Source organism: Anticarsia gemmatalis, chromosome 25, assembly GCF_050436995.1.
Source record: "Anticarsia gemmatalis isolate Benzon Research Colony breed Stoneville strain chromosome 25, ilAntGemm2 primary, whole genome shotgun sequence".
Lineage (NCBI taxonomy): Eukaryota > Metazoa > Arthropoda > Insecta > Lepidoptera > Erebidae > Anticarsia > Anticarsia gemmatalis.
In genome coordinates, this window is record NC_134769.1 from 9119323 (window position 1) to 9139523 (window position 20201).

Sequence of the window (20201 nt, forward strand, 5' to 3'; positions counted from 1 at the left end):
TTTCGTTTTAAAGTAAGGCTCGATTACCGGCCCTACCCCCGTTTTTGAGCAAGTGGTAGTTTCAGTAATTGTTACGATTATCATAAGTGTCAACGTTAGGCCGAACTAAATTAATATAAAAATACGTATTATGATGATGATGATGACTTGATTAGAGTTTTAGACTAGAAGACGGCAATAATCCTATGTAATTCTAAACTCTTAATTTGTCGACAGTTCCCTTAACTCATTTGCCCAACTTTTCTAAACGCTGCTGTTTGCAAGTAGTTTTGTTAAAGCTCCATCTGTAATCAACATCGTGAACTTCACATAAGTATTTTTTTTTTATTACCTGCACTAGCACGCATTCACAATGTTGCACTGTCATGTTAGGAGACTTATCTGAATCTAACCCCCGTCACCCCTAGCGTCATCTGCTTATATTATTTAGATAAATAATATGATATTAAGTAAACAGATCTTGTGAACCGTATCGTCGAGGGTCCACCATCGTTTAGATATTAGCAAATATAATTAATTGACCACCGCCATATATCTTCCTATGTATGAATCTATCTACTATTAGTAAATAACAATATTATGTTAATTAGGAGACTCAAATAGAACTGCGACGAATTAGAATGATTATTTTGTGTTCTTTTTTGGCTCCTTATATACCTACTGGTAGAGGAATAAACTGGTTTTACTTTGGTAAATAAAATATTTCATTGATCGAAGAGATGACTAGAAATGTTCTCATATTTTTATTTTAAAAATATACTAAAATACAAAACTCTGTTTTTTTGTTTGAGAAAAATAGTTACGTCTTATATAATTAATTTATTTTCAATTAATCTGAGATGCCACTGAGCTATGTCTCAAAAGTCAAAGTAAACAATTTGCTAATTTAGTAAATAAACGATAAACTGATGAACTTTATTATAATTAATTAGCTGTGAAAATTCCCATCACCTTTGACTCAGCAATTAAGCACAAACATTCAGCACTTGCATATCAGTAGCTATTATAATAAAAAACTGCATAATAATATACCGTCTGTGGCGTGACGTCATTTATTGGGCTCTTTCATGATTACTGCACTTTGCTACCAGTAAATAAGATTATAATGATAAATATTATCACTGTATTATTTACACTCTTTATATAACTAAAATACTGTTTTAGCTTTTATTGATTTTACCTTAAACTTACTTGACGAAGTTGATCTTACCTTTGGTCCTGGAGAAAAATGATAAACCGATGCTCTACAATTTTAATAAAGATAAAAATAAATTTATTCCATAACTGTGTATACCATAGGGTGTTACAATTGTACAATATTTGTGTACTCAAGTAATTCACAACGAATCACCTTTAGAATTTCTCATCTTATAAGAAGGTATGTAACTAATAAAACCAGACTTACGTTAAAATTCGCGGTTCAATAATTGCTCTCGTCGTTTTTACGGATCATGATCGTTAACCAAAATCTAATGTTTATGCAGGACATGCAGGTTTCTACATTAACGATAATAATATTCTGTAAGTCGCGTCGTTGTCATTAACTACAAAGTATATACAAGTTGCTGAGATGCTGACGAAATCTCCGCCAGTGTGTACTGTATGTAGAGACACGTTCCAGTTAAAAGGTGACAATAATTTCAACGTAATTCTGCAGATAAATGCACTGATAAGTCAGTGTTTATCTTCGTCATAAACGGTTAGTGGCTACTTTGTGATACCTGTTATATGTTTAACTGATGAAATAATTCTGTTAATTATCAAAAATACTATACCATATACCTACCCATCACTTTTGATAAATGTTATTTCGTTCAGGTATGTTGCAACGCATCATGTACAGGTTAAGCCTCAGTAGTTGCGTAACTTTTAGCTAAAGTTTATCAAGTCTTCCGTAGAGGCTTTTTCACAAAAAAATGCTTCCTCATAACTTCCATTTTGTAGCTTGAAATAAGATTGTTTTTTCTTATCTGTAATACGAGAGTAGGATCCTAAATAATATTTTTTACGTAACTGACGGTAGAACTATTAATTTAACCTATAAAGATATTGTTCCGTCGTCGTAAACTCTACGATGAAATATCGAGTCTTTTCCTGAACAACATGCTTCAGATGGTCAGACGATTAGACTCGACATAAAGAATATGAAAGTCACAAATCTTTACCGCTGTACTAGTGGTTGGATAATTTAATCTGACAATTTGCAATGGATTAGCAACATAAACAGAATAGTGTTCAGAAAGTTTAATCACTCAAGCCTTCTTTAAGATAGATGCAACGGTATTGTGTACAGAACAGCGCTACCGAGAATCTAATGTTTTCGTCCGAGATCAGGCAATTTCTCGATTGTTGTGGTAAGAGGGCTGTTATCAAATGTGATAGGGGGAGAGATGTGCAGACAGTGGACCGGGATCAGTGCGAGCCGCTCGACCCGTCAGTCTGTACCGGCCAGTGTTCGCCACTAGTCGCCAGTAGCCGGGCCGCCGTCGTCGCACACGCACGCACACGCACGCTCGCTCGCGACTCGCGACATCGCACTATTTTTCACAACATTATCTATCGACCTTGGCGCTATTTCGACGCCGGAGTTCACTCGGCGCCGCCCCACGTGTGAGTATCCATACTTCTTACATATTTCACTACCACATAGCTCAAACTACTGAAAATTATCACTGATTGATACAACATTAACTTAGACCCCACACTGATACTACCTTCGTGATTACATTTAGATTACTTGTCACTTTTTTGCGTAGTAATGGATAAATTCGTCGATACGTTTACATTAGAATGAATTAGTAGTTCATAAATTAGCAATTTATTATCATATGTTCCACGTCTGTTGCTCGCTGTTTATACATATACACATGTAAACACCATCAATTACTACGATAATATGAACGAAAACTTTGCTATAAGGCTAGCTAAACTGTAGAGCATAAACAGAGATTTGTAAATCAAACAATTTTGGGTCAAATATTGACACAGTGTCAAATCTTACAAAACCGTACAGTTCGTAGTTGTTATGTTTGTTTTCCACGATGTTAGTTGACGGATATAATATAATAATGTATTCATAAATAACTCGTTCCTCAATACAAGTGTCGATTGTCAACAATAATGACCTCTCTCGGTAACTACCCCTCTATTCACTCTATACTTACGTTCCAATCAAAAGGCTTTAATATTTCACTTCCTGCTATAAAAACTACAAATAATTACTATAATACTATCGGAAAACTCTTGTTATTCTTTCAGTAGATGATAATATTGCAAATTAAATAATTTAAGAAGAGTGCGGGAGGTGGAAGTAATGCTTCAGATAAATTTCTAGGAGCCTCCGACTACGAACTGATAAATAATAAATTGTGTGAAGATAAGACTTACAGCTGACGGCTTAACGTGCTGTTGTAACATATCTAGGATTAGATAGTAGTGAAGGTTTATTTTTATGCAAATTCATTATTTATCAACTGTGTATGTTAAGATTTTGCGACGAAACTTATATTCTACAGTCTCTTATCAGTTCTGCTCGTTTGTTCTGCGGTCCGAACATGCGGTTAATTAATTAACTTTAACTTTGACAACATACACAATGTATATATGATTTTTATGTACTTTTTATGAACATACAATCATTTTGGCGATTATACACAGAAATAAATAGACCTTGATCATGACAACAAACGAAATTTTAACACCTCTTTCAAATTCAAATTTTCCGTAAATTGCTGATATTTAAAGTAACTCTTTAAAATAGTATGTAATTCAACTTAGTTCCAGCGAATATTTTCTAGACAAAAAATGTAATTAGCATAAATCGTTTACATTGTTGAGTGAACTTGTCAAGAATCATCAAACTGAGTAATTTGCTGGAGCGCAGCGGTTTACTTGCAGTAATTAATTGATGACCTCATGCATACATACATACATAATATACATACATACACAGCTAACATGTCAGTAAAAAGTAGTGGTAGCAGTGGTTTGGACAATACAAACATTTGCTAGTATTTCGTGCTCTAAGTGTTATTACGCAGCAATGTTTGGGAAACACTTTTTGTTTCGTTTGATTATTCAGCAAGTTTTTTACCGCAGTTTGTTTATGTTATCATACGCAATTCAGATAGAAGAGACATGTCACAAAGTTACAGATATTTTTGAATGAAACTCTACTGAAAATAAATTACAATTCTTGCATTTTTGTTATTTATTGGTAGGCGTGCAGAATTTCATAAGTAAGACAAAAAAACCTTACTTAACTTTGGACTTGTAAAACGAAGTGCAATGATTTGTGACTGTTAAGAACGCAGGTAGAATAATATTGTTTGTTGATCAATGATAACAGAAACCCATTAACAATCTTGTCAGTTAAGTACTAAAATACAATAAATTGTTTCTTGGAAATCGCAGTTCGGGATAATGATGGTGTTCCAATGATTAATGTATGGGTTTGTGTATGAATTTGAAGTCACGGGTACATGTCTTACCCACTGCTCAGTACTGATAATATGAGGCCTTTGAGATTTAGGATAAGTGGCATATATAATATCTAATTACCACGATTTTCTTAAATGAATACTTATTTACTTTATAAAAGCAAAATAAATGCGTAGGTAGAGTCGCTATCTAAACGAGAGATTGCAATAGTTTTAATTACAAATAGTTAAGAAGGAAAACAGCTATCAGTTTTCCTGCTGCGTCGTTTGTTAATCATAATGCGACTCGGACCAATCAGTGGCTGTCCCCCTCAGCCGGGGCCCCATGGCCCGCGTGACCCCCGGGACCCCGTGACCCCCGCCGGGACACTCGTGGCGCAGACGCGATACCTTATCACTGTTATCTGTCAAGTTCAGAAAACATCTGACTGCTATGATTTGTGATACATGTGACTGAATTAACTCGTGTTGATGTAAATACAGCCTTATTATGTTGGTAGAGCCTTTTTATGGTTGCAAATGTGTATATTTTATGTGTATAATTTATGTGTATAAAAGTGGTTTGTAGTTATGAAGTTATACGAACAGAAAAAAAACGAACCATTAAATTCTCGTTCTTTTTTTACTTAGCGTTATATTTTTATTCATTGTTGACATAGTGGAAACAACACGTGCTGTTTCGCGTGACATGAAAATTGACAGCAATTGCTTAAAATAAGATTCAATTTATACGCTAATGAGTCTTCCATACATTAGTTTGTCTAATAAGCTCTATGACGCAGTGCTACGTAGAGGGGACACAAATATTTATGCGACGACCATCTGCTTACGGGGTGGAAGCAGCGTAAACTTACCTTAAAATTGCATAAAAATAATTGTTCTGTGATAGAAAATAAAGGTAAAAATTGCAAACAATAGATAAAATAGCGTACAATCTTAATCAGATGGAATGTCGTGTGATACGCACTAGCTTACTGTTGCGTAAATAGATACTACACAACGTGCGTGCGCGCCCGTACACCCGCGCTCGCGACACACACACAACACACCGGCCGCCACGCTTGGCGCCGGGCGCCTCGCCTGAGAATTTTGTATAAAAACGCTAAACATGTCATTAATCATTCTTAATAAATATTTTGAAGCTGTCTTCGCGGGTTAAATCGTAGTACTTAATATTATGACAGATGAGATGTTTGACGAAGTTCGATTATCGGATGGGGCTACTGTTATCAGGGCTTTGTTGTAGAGAAAGTTTCAGTGGCAGCCTAGGAGTTTGATAGCCTATAAACATTGGATCTGATAAAAGGCACCATTTCTTTTGCATTCAGCTACAATAATACTTCGTTTAGTTCAATAATAAGAAGTATGCATCACGACTTCTCTTAAACTCTACATAACATTTAACTTCATATAAGTATTTATATTTTCATTCAGATTTAAATATAGCAGCGTCATATTGAATGGTCCACAATAGCAACTGGTAAAGCTTTTACTGTGTGATGACGTCAATCAATTGATGGATACGATATTTGCGATATTTGCGCATCACATCTCAGATCAAACGATGACATACTCGCATATTCTAATGTTACTTTTTTTGCAAAGTTTTAAGTAGTGCTAGTCGCTCAAAAGCTTCTGACAGCCAGATTATTAACCTTCAGTGAAAGGTTGACAGCTTATTGTCATATTTTTTTTTTTAAATGACTTTTGGGTGTGCAAAGCCAGGTCTTTACGCACATATTAAAGGAAAGCTGTGGAAGATACCAAACATCAACAACAATCAGGCAGTACGAGTAAACCAAGATAGACCGTTTTTGTGGTTGATAAAAAATTGAATCTGTGAAAAATCGAGACCCATTAATACATGTTATATAAACACATAGGCGCATATCATCTATGCATATAAGTAGTCCCATACTTCCTCTTACTAACTGTTTACTAGTTGTAAGTGCAGCTGGCAATGATCGCACGTCAGCGGCGAGGAGGGGCGCTGATGTAAGGACAATTGCACAGATTGATATATCCCGGGGTTAACTAACACTCTTGCGGTCAACTGACGCTATTTTTATCTACAACCAGAAGAGTTCGTCTGCCATCCACCCACTCGCAAAACTGGCGTCCAGCACCAAACTTGATTAGAGTTGAAAGAAAGCAACACGTTGCAATTTACGAACTTTCTTTTGAACTTATTAAACTTATGATGTGATTTTCTTAAAGAAATGTGGAGTAGCGCAAACGAACATCAATCAGGATGCTCCTTTATTTTCATTCTACCTAGCTCTTAGTACCTATACATCCTTGAAGATTTATAGACGTTATATAAAGAGTAGTTCCATCCATCTCCCGTCGTTATTCAATGTTGTTCGCCGTCGTAGGTGTTGCATGCAAGTCGATCGCGTGTCGCTCATTGTGTAACAGTTATAAATAGCTGGAGTAAGTGGTGCAGTGTCGGACTGCCAGGAGTGGACCGAGGGACCGTGGGACCCGCCACCCGGCGTCCTGTACTAAATATTCATCTGACAGACGACTGCCAAACGAGGACACGCGCTATCTACATAATATGCTGTAGCACTGATTGACTCGAGAACTGATTCTTGTCTGCATTTTGACATAGAACAAGATAAGGGCAACAAGATTTCGCAATCTTTCATATTTTAACAACAAATTGCGACTGCCTCCGTGGCGCAGTGGTTCAGGTCTCCACGCTGCTACCATTGCGTTGGGTGGCCGTGGGTACGATTCCCACACGGAACAATTTTTGTAAAAGTTAGCTAGTCAAATTTCCCGCCACACAAGAGCAAATCTTAGTGCGGCAGTTGTCTTTATTGAGAAGAAGAAGTTTAGTAATATTGTGACAAACTTTCAGACTGTTTCGGGCTCCATCGCGTTTACTGTTTCACAAATATATCTAGATCTTAACTATCGTTCACTCTATCTCTAAAACAATTTTTTTAAGTCCAAAGAAAATACCTTTACTTGTATGTTTTCAATTTGTATGACTAACTATAGTACTAGTAGTTGTTGAGGCGTGTGAATTCCAAGCGCTTGTTTAGCAATTGAAATGATGTAGTCATGTTGACAATGTCCATTAGCGTCCATCAATAACTAATATTTGAAGATTTGCTCACAGAGTCTATCGTCAATAGATTATCTAAAATTACTCGGAGATATCTACAATGTATGCTTTTGTAACGTACCTACACCACAAGTAAACTCTGTTTTTTTTCGCAACAAAAAGATTTTTGAAGTCTTAAACCGTAATTTTGCTTATACTTCATCAAAACACTACGGCCACCAAAGGAAGTGTGACAGGGTCGCTTACTACATTATTCCGCTTATTACATTATATATCAGTTCTTACCATTCATACGTAAACAATATGTAATGATTGAGTATTGTTGAGTTATTAATATTCATAGATGAGTAAAGCGCCGATAGTGCGAGGCCGCTCGCTCAAGTTCATTAACTGTCCCGCGTGCGCCGCCACCACAGCGCCACCACAGCGCCACCACACCGCGCAGACCGGCGCATACACACTACTGCGTGTTTATACAACATATAACATTGTTACACCTTATGTATGTGTGTTATGTAACACGGTCATACACGTGGTAGAGCTTGAGGGAAGGAATCACGTAACTATGATAGTTAGTTAATACACCGTGTCTTACTTTAAAAAGTCATCTTCACACATTTTTGGTAATTTTCACGGATATAAAATAGCTGTTTATAGCCGGTGTTAAAAGTAAGAACGAAAATCTGTAGTATGAATTTGAAGTGTGTTCTGAAAGAGGAAAATGTAAAAATAAAACATTATTGCACGTACTAAGAGCCTCTCCTCTTTCGCTTCATCGCTCTTGATTACTTTAACATTAATATTTAATTATTGCTATTAGTCGTACTCCCAGAGGAGAATAATGCGTTTCTGTAATCCATGCAAAGTTACAATTATTTAGAGGAATGAGGTAAACGTTCGTAATGCAAAATATCTATAAGAGCTAAATTGTTGTTTTGATTAATGAAGCCTACATAATTAACTTGACAATATTTATTTTCGTGGCTGTTCTGAAACGTTTATGATACAAGTTATTACTTATCCTGAAAAATCTAAGAAATAATTAACATCTGCTAATATTTAAACTGAAAACAATTGCACTGATAATAGCTATGCGAATAACTGTAGCAATAATGTGTGTAGATACAATCAGTGGAGTCTGTAGAGCGAATGGTTCGCGATTGTTCTTGTGTCGTAGTACTCGTATCGGCGCGGTGGCGGCGGCGGCGGTGGTCGAGTGCTCGAGTGGTCGCAAATTAGCCAGTTAAGCCAATCAATCGAGTGCGCAATGTTCATGGCATGATGGGACTCGACCACCGTGACTCTTTGCTACTTACTTATTTACTTCATGTCCAATGTGCCGCTTTCAATTCTTGACACTATATGTGTTTTAGGACTGTACACAAATTATGTTCATTAAATAATTCAGCGTTAAGTTCCTCTTCAATAATAGATCCATTTTTAGACAAACTGTCTACCAATCTAAAAATAGCAAGAAACAGAAGAAACATTTCCTCATTTTCTAAGTTTGGGACAAAAATTCTGAACAGTGTCTTCTCAAACGTGAGACATTGTAATTTTTTTTTAACAAGCAAGGAGTTATTTAATTCGTTTGATTTTATGAGTATGAATCATGTTGCTGACCGACGGCGGTAATTAATTTGACATCTTAAGTAGCCAATGTTCCAATATTATGTCATGAACGTTTCACGGGAAGACCGCTCATGGCGTACGAGTACGAACTTATTATGCCAATAATTACTAATTTAACAATTATTAACAGCCCTTAGAAATGTATCCTTCTACGTATTTTTTTTAAGGTTCCGTTTGTCCAAAGCTCATCTGTTGAATCGCTTACAATTTTTTTGGCAGCCAACAATTTTTAGGCTGCCCTAAAGATACAAAAATGATTTTATAGTTACTTGAAAAAATCATTAACCTATTGATAATAGCCATTAATCATTATTTATAAATATTTAAGTATCACAAAAACACAAAGATATGAACTAACAATGGTTGTTCACGAGAGATGATCATTAAATCCAGGGAACATTTCTACACTGTACGAGCGTTGGTACGAGTGATCATTTATATTTTGACAGCTCATTATCGAGTGCGCTTCACGCCTTATCGCTGAATCTTCAGGGGTGTCTGCTACCCCTGCGTCATGAAACAGTGAAAGTCTTGGCCGGTGAGAAAATATTCGGGCATTTGCAAAATGGAGTGTCTGTTTACATGATTTGTTTTTGTAGTTAATTAGTTTTCCACAATTATTTTTCAATCATTTCGTTTTGTTTCTTATATCTTTCTATTAATCCATCGATGAACTATGTAAAACCTCTCAAACTGACGTATATTCAAATTCAGTTCGATTAGGTACGTTAAAGCCGTAATTTTAATTCCGTATCTAAGAGCTATGTCAGTCATACCACCGAATACTGGGGTCACTGTGCTGAAATTAGGTGGTGGTGTGCGCACCTCCGAGTAGAAGAGGACGGGGGTTGGAGGGTGGGGGTGGTGGACAAATACCGCGCGGTATTTACCGAGGACACTTGTCACGCGTCACGGGACCGTACAAACACGTCACACACTTGACACACATAATGATTCAGATTCGACCATTGACCCACGTTCAGCCATTGTTTTCCCGATTCTGTGCATGATATGGACTGACGTGCAGCTTTTCGTCTAACATTTGTTGTATGTATAAACTAGTTTAAAGTAATATTTCGTAACCTACCTTATTAATTACACTCAAGCATTAATTTTCAAACAATACCTTAACATATGATGGAATCCGACTTAACATGGAAGCCGACTCCAACATAGTTTGGAACAAAGGCTAAGCGAATATATATATATACCTTAACATAAATTAATACAAAAAAATGTAATAGGTGGTTTCCGAGTACCAAGCTACTAGGAGTATTCGTATAAAAATCTAATCAGTAACGCAATTCTACAAGAATTAATAATTTTCATGTCATTTTATTCGTTGCTCGCTTCCTAGATAGTACTGCATGTAGGAAGCTGTGCGACAGTAAAGTGTAATAGAATGTAAATAACGTTTATAATTTTCGTAAATCGTGTACTTAATGCATAAATAGATTTCAATGTCAGTGATCTTTCTAAATCTCTTCAATATGAAAACGTCGTATGAATGGAAGTGTTCTCAAATACCGGTACTATATCAATAAGACAATAATACCTACTTCTAATAAAACATAACGCCGGTTAGTAGTCGGTAGTAGAAGTGTATAATATTATGGTATGTTACGTAATCTCGGTAATGTTCGTAATGTGCCGGTCGATTCATATATTTACATTCATTTATTGCTACTTAATACTATCATACGCGCAGCCATTTAGTCTGGTTAAATGAATTATTATTTGCGATAAAAGTAGCCAAACGCAATGCTAACATTTTTCTATAAATATTTAACAGATTTATAGCTAACTATATCACTATCAGCTAGTCAAAAACGATCCCTCACGTCTATAAAAGTAACTAATATCGTTGTTTCCAATTTCGTGATATTAATTTTTCTTCTGAACAGAAACAATATCTTAATTTTGATAAGTACCATGATATAATAAAGCTATGTATGTATGTACGTCTAGAAAGCTAGCAATTCTCAGTCAATCAGAATTTGACAATTTGTGCAGTCAACGAATCTAAATTGTCGTTCGGACCTCATTGAGCTGGCAATCGGACTTAAATCGACAAGCTAGGGTTGACACACGTTGTGATGTAATATAATAACATTTATTTTTTTGCAAAATACTTATTCTTTATTAACGTACTCAATTGTCTACCGTAGACAATTACTTGGTGCAACTTAACCGGACGTCTAAGAAACAAGTACCTTGTGTAGGTTACATCTGAGTTTTAGATGACGGTCATAATTCATTTTTAAAGTGGAAGTTCTCTTGGAGTCACTAGCATGTCCCGTGGAACCTGTTATGTTAAATAAGTTATAAATAATATTAACTGCGTATATTTGTCCAGCGCTGTACTCATAGCCCCCACGCAGCAGGCTCGGCAAACCTCTGACCTTTATAAATTATGTTCAAGTTAAATATTAAACTGATGATGACTGAAATTAATTAACTTTTACTTCAGCGGCGATGGAAATCTTTGTGAGAATATTTGTGTATAGAGACTTATTAGAGCCTTGGATCTTAAATGTAGATAATGTCTACCAATTAGCCTATTTTGTTTATGACTGAAAAGAGACCACAGCAGTCAGACAGATGGTTAGTTAGCCTTGCACTTACTGTAAGGTAGAAGGCTTCTTATATCTCGAAGGCATTTATTTAGTGAGTACCTATAACCTGACTATGTCATTAGGGACAATTAGGACGTCTTTTGGGGCAGAAAACGAAATACGCTTAATTTCATGGTAGCTGGCAGTAGTAGCCCTACTATCACGCGTGAGAGTGGTGCTCGCTCATGTGATGTCTATATTGAGAGCAATTTGCCGAGCGTCCAGACCGCAGGACCCTCGCCACAGTCGCCGCAGTCAACACAGTCGCCACTCATTCACGAATTTGATCAATTCACTTATAACTATTGTTGCATTCACCTATTGCCACTTTATCTAAATACTGTAACCGCTTAGCAACAAGACCATTTTGTTTTCAAGATACGAGTTACTCATAAAGAAGGATAGGATTGTTTTTGACTAGATGACCCGCGCGGCAAATCCATTTTCAGCACTGACGATTTAAAAAAAATAATTAGACTTTTGACACAGATAGTGAAGCATCTACATATTTTAAGTATGGATAGCGTCTTCTCAACATTAGAAGTTTTATCTCCTACCTAAGTAAAAAAAAATGTCGTTCCATCACTAATCCACGTAAGTGTAGCTAGTGTGTAAAGTTGTAAACCCAATGTCAATAAAGTGGCATATGATTAAAGTCCCGCCCATTGTCTCGCACTAGCAGTCTGCCGCGTATTGACGTCACTGGCATTAAACAGCTCTTAGCTTAATTGAAAGATTGATGAGAATTCCTGTAATAGGTAACGTACCTACACATCCAATAGTCAGTCTGTGATTTTTTTCTTACTTATTAGTGTCTCTCCAATTATACAATTTAAAAGCATTGTAAATTCTTTCCATATGCTGAAAAATGTCTTAACAATTATCAGTGTAACCTTTACAGATCTTAAAATTAACTTGAGAGTTACAACACTCAACTTAACGCTTTTAGCACATCAATTCATTGATTCGTTTTGGTGACTGACATTGTGATTGTCAAAGACTGAATTGACCGACAGTTCGGAAGGTAGGGTCAATAAGAAGAGCTAGCTAGAAACTCTTAGCCACTGTTTTTAACCGCCATATGCATCTGTAGCCGCAGTACCAGTAATTACGACAGGTGTGACGTAGTTTGATAATGAGTGAGCAGCCATCAGCGGCGGCGGTGGAGCGACGCGCTGATTCAATGTGAGCACTTTAAAACGAGCAGCTCCGTGACTCCGTGACTCCGTGACTCCGTGATTCCGTGCAAATCTGTTACACTTACACACGCGCTACACTCGGTAATCAATGAGAAAATGATGTGATACGCTTCAGTAGAGCATGCTCCTACGTCATGTTATATGCTACTGCAATAACGAAAGGAAAAGGATCGTGGAAATTAATTTATAAAATGATTTATTTTCAATAGCCGATTTTCAAGACTTTTTTTATTTAAATCTCATGATTTATGAGTTTAAAATTTGTTAAAACAGGAATAGTACTTCCAATGATGAAGGCATTGTATTTGTGACCGAGAGCTTTGTACATTCAAATAAGCACTTCCAACTTAAACCCATTTCCAACATAATAATATGTCTATCTATCTAACCTACTGTAAACATCTATTTCTTTTTATTAAAAAATGTTTTCAACTGCACATTTCTGTAAACATTGAACCCATGGAAAGTCATATGACTGACATAAATGTTTGTTGACGTCATGAGAACGATGGCGGACATTAAAGTGAGGCTATTACAATCAGCGGAGTTAATATCACAAGTTATTGTACTTGCTGATTGTATGTAGATTATGATTTATTACACAGTCACTGAGATGTGTGCTCTATCAAGACTATTTAGAGTAACCATCTACATTGCAAGGCTGCATTGCATTGACAGACATTTAATTCCAAAGAAAAAAAAAATATATTTATCTTTAATAAATCACCACTAAACATGACAATATTACTGAAAATCAAAATCAAATCAATTATTCATTCAGATCAAGTACTGACAGTTATGATAGTCAATGATACAGAGAGTGAATTTGTTACCGGTTCGGAAGGTAGGTCAGTTAAATGAAGAATCAACGGTTGTGATCACTTATGTGCATTGAGTGGCCGTAAGGTCTTGCTAGCTGTCCTTATAGGCCTCCCCCCTTTCCGAGTTTAGTTAATTCAATTCTAACAACAATTGTAAGTGTAATAAAAGATTACAGAGTTATCAAAATGTGATCAAAAATACTACCAAATCTGTATAGTATCCGCGTGAGAATTGAATTTCCTAATCCGCAATTAGTACTAGTGGATTCTACAGCCGCGCCCCTCACTTGTAAACCAGAGCTTAGCAATAGAATAGCAATGAGCAGAAGACGATCATATAAACTAGTGGTCACGTCTCATAGTCTGTTGTAGTGTAGGACGTGCAGCAAATAAATAAATATCAAACTGAATTAAAGCTAGACTTGTTACAAGGCACGCACACTCATACAATTACAGTCTAGCTATTTAGCAGAGCTAGCTGCTAGATTACTACTTTTATCAGAATGCAATAATTTTCGGGAAAAAGTTTTCCGACTCTAGATCCAAGATTACTTTAATGTTCTAGTAGGAATTTCGATTTTCGGGTCGGACAATGTATTTTTGTTTCTTTTACATAACTCATGAACCTGACGTAGTCTAATAAAGCGATTTAATTTAAACATTGTCACAATTGATCAAAAAGTGTCCACTAGAGTTACGTGGACCTCGGTAGAGTCATATAACAGTAGTTGCAGTTTTATCTTAAGATCTTTAATTAAAGTAAATGACGTGCTGTGTATGTAACGTGCAAGATTGCTTCTTATTATTATGTGTCATTCATTGAGAGGCTACTTATGTTATGTGATTGTTCTATGTATAAAATATAGGCTTTAGGAATAAAATACTAGTTATGTCCTCAAAGCTGGCTTTTCATGGGTTTGGAAATAACTAAAAGTTTTAATTTACTGTAGGTAGATGGTACTTTATTATTCCTATTGTGACATGCAATTGTTTACAAAAGATAAATAATTTAAACAATAACATAAAATGTGTTAATTAAAAAGAAATCTCTTTGAAACAATTTCACGTGTGATAACTTTCAGCGTAGAGCCGGTAGAGGTCGCCTTATCATTGTTACATTCAGTATCGTTATTTGTAAAAGCTGGCGAATTACGCTGGCGTTAACTCTGAATTATATGGGTATATTTACTAACTAAGTAAAGGGAAATTTTGCTATATGTTTTAGGTTTCACATAGATAGATTCGCAGTCAAAGTGTGTCGAGGAAAATATGTGTCAAACGCCAATTATTTTGGTAGAAAGTAGTCAATGGGAAAACCGTGAACCCCCATCAATACCCCCTACACTATGTTATAAGTGCTGTTATCTGAGTACAGTGAGTGTCGCACGTCACTCATGTATACATAGGTATTATATACTCAAGTACGCAGTATGTAATGAACTGGCTGATATCGGTCAAACGCGTAAAAGATTATTATCTCTATTTACATATTATCGTTAAAATATTACATGTATTTTAGCTAGTTCAAGTTCAATTTCAGTACTAGTAGTCTAATGGTTAAGGTGCCGATCGCGAAGTCGTAGGTTCGAATTTCATTAATGATGTGAACTTGCTCTCAACAAAAGCCTTTAAGCCTAGTTTGCAGGTTGGTTAAATATGTCTAGCTCAAAATCTGCACATAAATAAAATAAGTCGGTTTCTTATTAAGAGATAAAGGGTGTGGTCTTGCTTACAGACTTTTCAGATTTCACGATATGTATCAATAAAATAAGTGCGGGAGAATGAAGTGTGTGTGTGTGTGTGTGTGTAAGGAGTAGCTTCGCGATATCGTGCGATACGCACAATTATTATTTAATTGTATTATTAATCCTAAGACAGATAGCAATTATATTGGCTATTTGTTCGTGTGCAATCGCGAATAATCGCGAGTTCTCGCGTGTATCCGCACAGCCGTAGACGATTGCTATCAACTTGTATCAACTCATCACGTTGTTTTGTTTGTTAGCTCTTGTTTGTGCTGCACTTAATTAACTTTATTGGTTTACGATAGTTTCATTAATCAGTGTTTACGTTTCAGCTGTCGCTTACGGTATACTTGAGGTTTATTACTGTAACTTTACTGCGTAGAAAGATCCGCTACTGTGAAATATCGCTACCAAAATATTTTGATTTTATCTAAGTTTGAATTTTCGGGTACGGAACGATTAAAAAATAATAAAATATTCATCATTTAAGTTATAATGTATCAAAACAATTATACAATACTAATTATTAGGTAATCTTAACACAATATTCTAGAACATTTGGATTTCTTCCTTTCTGTAAGATCATAGGTGATGTTTATTTGGAAGTGTCCATCGTTGCGAGCAATATCACGGGTCGCGCGATAACGCGGCGATGGTCCGCGACCCCGCGCGATATGCCGCGATACGCTGCGATACCGTGCGATAAGCCGCGATTCACCGCTGAGTACTGCTGTCTGTGCGTTACGTAACGTTGATTGAACAACACTTGTTCACTAGTCTGATTACCATTCAATAAAACAGTAGTGTTGTGTGACATAGTAAAGTAATATATTCCTAAATATTTTTATTTTATTTTTGTGTGTTTAATTTTGATACTAGGTTAGATTGACTAAAATACCATTTTTCTCAGTACAATTTCGTTCAACTATCTTATCTATTAATAATGTTATCTGTGTTAAAACAATAGGCTTTTAGTGAATGAATAATAAACGTCCTCTATTTGACCTCCAGCAAGATTTACGAGAGGTGGAGTGGTGGATGATAATGAAATTAGAAATAACCCCCAATCATCATGCTCTGCGGACATAACGTGATGAGGAGACTGATAACGTCGCTCATATCGATACCCGCTAGATATACCAGACATAGATAAATTATTATGTATTGTTACATATTAGAATTTTGGATGTGTAGAAAAGGCTGGTTATTCAATCAAGAGTCCTTCTTGAATGAATTTTTCAGCTAAGGATGTCATAGAGCGCGGAAACGTATTACTTTATTATAAATCTTTGGCACCTTTACACGAAGTCGTTAGTGTTCGTAGCGGTCTCAGCCTCTCCGCCTTCTTCCTAGGGATACAGTCACGAAGTAAAGTCTGTATTATTCATTCGGCAATATATCCAGTTATCGCCGCAGTTTCAACGTGTGTCGGGCGTATGTCGCTCGTCACAGCGATAACCGACGACATTGTGTGTCAAGTTCATGTAACTATCGTATGTGTGTAAACTACAATATTTACTGGATGTCACAGATTTATTAAGAAAGGTTATACGCTATTATACCCCTAAAATATGCAATTCTAAAACGTATTTAATTTTGCAAAAGTGTTGGGCGTCTTGACAAACACTTAATAGATACCTATACAAAAAGTAATCAGCCATCTTGTTAATTGTCCTAAGCCAGTGGAACGTCAACAAATATAACAGCCTGTGTGTGGCGTAGTCTGGAGAATAATGAAGTGTCGTGTGTTTTTCCACGACACGACGCTATGACACTATACACAACATGCCGGAATAATGGCGGCCAGTTAGTTCAATATATTATATGCAGGGTTTTTAAGGCGTCCTTCTGAAAAGCTTCATAAATATAAAATTAAATGAAAAATCATAATTGAAGACGCCATTCACAAAACTTATTTGTCATAACAACGATTTTTTATGAGTGGTGAAGGCTTGATTTTGGATTATACGAATTTAATAATTCTGAAATTTGCTTGAGCTAGAAATCAGAGCAGGTTAGCGGTAGACTTGGGTTACTGCAAGAGCAGAGTTGTTTCTGCTTCAGGATGCTCATTCATTTTCAGCTATTGTTTCAAAGTCAAGTCAAGTCAAAGGCATAAAACCACAGATTTGCAAATTACATAGAAGTAAGACTTCAATTACACAACATTTCTGTCAATGTCACGGTTAATATCAAACTGACATAAACAACACATCAATATTTTATTACTTGCTTATATTCACGTTGTGTACGTAACAAATGAAAACAGTGTGTTTTTCACGGGCGTGTGACGTCACACTGCCAGTAAACTGTAGCTATCATCTTATACAGATAATATAGGTTTGATTACATTTTGATAATTTTCGTGGTTAAAGTTCGTTGACCTTCCGGGAATATTTTTCGGTCAAAGTCTACGTTATAGTGAGAGCTAAGTGGAGGTATAAGTAATGATTTTAACATAGAATTATGTTTAAGGATGTTTGATTATAAGTTGGAAAATAGGAATCGTAATAAGTTTCAGAAGACATCGGACTAAAGCTTCAGTAATTTAAATTTATATAATAAAGCAGTCTAGAGTCTAGAGTTTATAAACATCAACTTGTAACAAGTAACTCTCCCTATATAAATATATCTGTATACTGATTCCGATCGCATTCATTCGCTAAGAAATAGAAGAATTGTGAATATGTCCTGTTGTTACTTGACACTGTTTATTGATAGTGGCTTTACTTACGAGAGTATTTGCACTATCAACACTGAAACGTGTCCAAGTGAGAGAAACTGGGTGTTATGGGGAAATGAAGGACACGATACATACTTACTTACATTTATTATTATATTCAATCTCTTACTTTGTCTTCGACATACTTATAACGTAGTTTCAATGACGGTAACAATAAGCTTTCATCCACATTGAGCGAGATACAGCGCTGGAAATAACTCTAACACTCTTTAATATGTGCTAAATAAGTAATTAACACACTATCTAAAAGTTGGTTATGTGTAATTGAGTTTAGTCCAATTAACGTTGGCTTATATGAGTTAGTTAAATATACTGCCTCTTTATCAAACACTAGCTGACCCGCGCAACTTCGCTTGCGTCACAGAATTGCGTCACTTGCGTGAGAATCATAATTTTCCCCGTTTTTGTAATATTTTTCACTGATACTCTGCTCCTATTGGTCGTAGCGTGATGATATATAGCCTATAACCTTCCTCAATAAATGGGCTATCTAACACTGAAAGAATTTTTCAAATCGGACCAGTAGTTCCCGAGATTAGCGCGTTCAAACAAACAAACAAACAAACAAACAAACTCTTCAGCTTTATAATATTAGTATAGATTGGCAGTGTTGGTCCAACATTGGTGCTATGTGTTACATACATATATGTATGTTGTTGTTGGTGTTGGTGGGCGCGCCGCCACGTCACTTCCACACCTCTCGCATATATTTACATACGTCGCGCATCATGTGTGTGTGTGTGTGAGCCCTGCGATTATTTCACTATCGCACTGCAAGCGCTGATTGTCACATAAATCATGCAAATTGTCACAATACCCACATAAGTGGTTTGGGATGCCGCCAGATAGAATATTTGAAATTGAAAAACGATCCTGTTATGTTTCAAAACTATTGAAGTTGTAAATAGAAGTCCTGTCTTCCAATTCTTGACTGCCTCTGTGGCGCAGTGGTTTAGGTCACCACGCCAACACCACTGCGTCGGGAGGTCGTGGGTTCGATTCCCAAACGGAACAATTATTTGTGCGATCCACAAATAATTGTTACGGGTCTGGTTGTGCTTTGTGTCCGTTGTTTATATGTTTGTAAAAGTCCCCGCGACACAAGAGCAATTCATAGTGCGGGAGTTGTCTTTAAAAAAAAAAAAATTAAATTGAAATTGAAATTGAATTGAAATTATGCATTATATGCACTTCATTAAATTAAGTTCTTCAATGAGATCTATCGTAAAAAAACTTTATGAAGTTAAGAGCTTAGTATTATGAGCTACTAAAGTAATTTTTATAGCTCGAAAATCTGCCCGTGCCTACTTTTCTATATTTACATAATATTTGTTTGGACCAAAGCTAGCCATGATCATTATTTCAGTAGACGATTGTCATAAATCTGCATCGATCCATCATCTGTGAATAATCTTATTTGCGTAGATGCGGGCGCCATAATCTCAATGTTTTTATCTTCGCTCACCAGTTTTGTGCAGTTTTTCTTATCACCGTTTCGGGGTCGGGGATCGGCTACTCATTGTGACATCTTCAAATTGTGTTGTACGTTTGATAATCTGTGTTTTGTTTCATCTGTCATGATTTCTTGTAAATAAGCGCCGGTTTAAATACTTTTGAAAAAGTTATGACTAGCTTATCAGGTGGTACATTGGCATTTGGTATCATATATTAGCCGTAACTTTATCTATCGGTTATTCGCCACTTATTCATAAGATGTGAACTAGGCGTGAGACTTTACAGCCAAACTACCTTACTGTGGACTTGACCCCTTTTTATGGGATAAAAGTTACTATGAAGGTTCAACCTCCGTCTGTCTGTACCTCTCTCTTTTGTTTGAGCGATGTTATAACGCATGCTGTTTGTTTCTAATATATAGAAGCAGAGCATATATAGTGGGAGAGTTCTTGGAATGCTTCCAATAGTTTCCAGAT

At 36.1% G+C, this 20201-nt stretch overlaps 1 protein-coding gene across 1 annotated transcript in view; it reads left to right on the plus strand.

The window, feature by feature from the left end:
- The first annotated feature begins 2401 nt into the window (after positions 1-2401).
- Positions 2402-20201, plus strand: part of LOC142983817 (hexokinase-1-like) — a 31826-nt gene continuing 14026 nt past the window's right edge. The window contains exon 1 of the mRNA XM_076130911.1: positions 2402-2610. The gene's annotated coding sequence lies outside the window, so the exon portion shown is untranslated. The remainder of the gene's footprint in view (positions 2611-20201) is intronic.